General features: G+C 33.2%; 1 protein-coding gene across 2 annotated transcripts in view; it reads right to left on the reverse strand.

Moving 5' to 3' along the window:
* Positions 1 to 920, reverse strand: part of LOC130350852 (fibronectin type III domain-containing protein 4-like) — a 42,067-nt gene extending 41,147 nt beyond the window's left edge. Inside the window, exon 1 of one of the 2 annotated variants that reach the window (XM_056554896.1) lies at positions 779 to 920. The gene's annotated coding sequence lies outside the window, so the exon portion shown is untranslated. The remainder of the gene's footprint in view (positions 1 to 778) is intronic. The other variant, XM_056554895.1, reaches the window with a different exon arrangement.
* Between the last annotated feature and the right edge of the window lie 1,944 nt (positions 921 to 2,864).

The following is a 2,864-nucleotide window of genomic DNA, read 5'->3' on the forward strand; positions in this document are numbered from 1 at the left end:
ATAGCGGGGGTGTCCTGTATATTATATATATAGAGGAGGTATGTATATAGGGGGTGTCCTGTATATTATATATATAGAGGAGGTATGTATATAGGGGGTGACCGGTATATAGGGGGTGTCCTGTATTATATATAGATGAGATATGTATATAGGGGGGTGTCCGGTATATAGGGGGTGTCCTGTATTATATATAGAGGAGATATGTATATAGGGGGGTGACCGGTATATAGGGGGTGTCCTGTATTATATATAGAGGAGATATGTATATAGGGGGGTGTCCGGTATATAGGGGGTGTCCTGTATTATATATAGAGGAGATATGTATATAGGGGGAGTCCTGTATATTATATATATAGAGGAGGTATGTATATAGCGGGGGTGTCCTGTATATTATATATATAGAGGAGGTATGTATATAGGGGGTGTCCTGTATATTATATATATAGAGGAGGTATGTATATAGGGGGTGACCGGTATATAGGGGGTGTCCTGTATTATATATAGAGGAGATATGTATATAGGGGGGTGACCGGTATATAGGGGGTGTCCTGTATTATATATAGAGGAGATATATATATATATATATATATATATATATATATATATATATATATATATATATCTATAGGGGGGTGTCCGGTATATAGGGGGTGTCCTGTATTATATATAGAGGAGATATATATATATATATATATATAGGGGGGTGTCCGGTATATAGGGGGTGTGGGGTCCCTCCGTCCTCGCCCCCGGGGTCAGTCTTGGTCTCTATCCCCCTCACCTGGTGTCTCGGCCTCGGGTGTTGCGGGCTCCGATGCTGCAGCCTCCTCCAGTGTGCGGATGCAGTGTATGTGTGATGTCACCACATGGGGGGAGGAGCTACGAATAATGGTCCAGGCTTAACCCCTTGTCTGCTCCTCAGCATCAGCTGCTGCACATCTTCTCCTGTAAGTGATCACAGTGACTACTATATATATAGTATACAGGATGGAGGTGACTATTATATATATAGTATATAGGATGGAGGTGACTATTATATATATAGTATAAAGGATGGAGGTGACTATTATATATATAGTATACAGGATGGAGGTGACTATTATATATATATATAGTATACAGGATGGAGGTGACTATTATATATATAGTATACAGGATGGAGGTGACTATTATATATATAGTATACAGGATGGAGGTGACTATTATATATATAGTATACAGGATGGAGGTGACTATTATATATATAGTATACAGGATGGAGGTGACTATTATATATATATAGTATACAGGATGGAGGTGACTATTATATATATAGTATACAGGATGGAGGTGACTATTATATATATAGTATACAGGATGGAGGTGACTATTATATATATAGTATACAGGATGGAGGTGACTATTATATATATATATAGTATAAAGGATGGAGGTGACTATTATATATATATAGTATACAGGATGGAGGTGACTATTATATATATAGTATACAGGATGGAGGTGACTATTATATATATATAGTATACAGGATGGAGTTGACTATTATATATATAGTATACAGGATGGAGGTGACTATTATATATATAGTATACAGGATGGAGGTGACTATTATATATATATAGTATACAGGATGGAGGTGACTATTATATATATAGTATACAGGATGGAGGTGACTATTATATATATATAGTATACAGGATGGAGGTGACTATTATATATACAGTATACAGGATGGAGGTGACTACTATATATATAGTATAAAGGATGGAGGTGACTATTATATATATAGTATACAGGATGGAGGTGACTATTATATATATAGTATAAAGGATGGAGGTGACTATTATATATATAGTATACAGGATGGAGGTGACTATTATATATATATAGTATACAGGATGGAGGTGACTATTATATATATATATATATAGTATACAGGATGGAGGTGACTATTATATATATAGTATAAAGGATGGAGGTGACTATTATATATATATAGTATAAAGGATGGAGGTGACTATTATATATATAGTATACAGGATGGAGGTGACTATTATATATATAGTAGTACAGGATGGAGGTGACTATTATATATATATAGTATACAGGATGGAGGTGACTATTATATATATAGTATAAAGGATGGAGGTGACTATTATATATATAGTATACAGGATGGAGGTGACTATTATATATATAGTATACAGGATGGAGGTGACTATTATATATATATAGTATACAGGATGGAGGTGACTATTATATATATAGTATAAAGGATGGAGGTGACTATGACTATTATATATATAGTATACAGGATGGAGGTGACTATTATATATATAGTATACAGGATGGAGGTGACTATTATGATATATATATAGTATAAAGGATGGAGGTGACTATTATATATATATATAGTATAAAGGATGGAGGTGACTATTATATATATATATAGTATACAGGATGGAGGTGACTATTATATATATATAGTATACAGGATGGAGGTGACTATTATATATATATAGTATACAGGATGGAGGTGACTATTATATATATATAGTAAAGGATGGAGGTGACTATTATATATAGTATAAAGGATGGAGGTGACTATTATATATATATATAGTATAAAGGATGGAGGTGACTATTATATATATAGTATACAGGATGGAGGTGACTATTATATATATAGTGTACAGGATGGAGGTGACTATTATATATATATATAGTATACAGGATGGAGGTGACTATTATATATATATATAGTATAAAGGATGGAGGTGACTATTATATATATATATAGTATAAAGGATGGAGGTGACTATTATATATATAGTATACAGGATGGAGGTGACTATTATATATATAGT

The sequence above is a fragment of the Hyla sarda genome, unplaced genomic scaffold, assembly GCF_029499605.1.
Source record: "Hyla sarda isolate aHylSar1 unplaced genomic scaffold, aHylSar1.hap1 scaffold_951, whole genome shotgun sequence".
NCBI lineage: Eukaryota > Metazoa > Chordata > Amphibia > Anura > Hylidae > Hyla > Hyla sarda.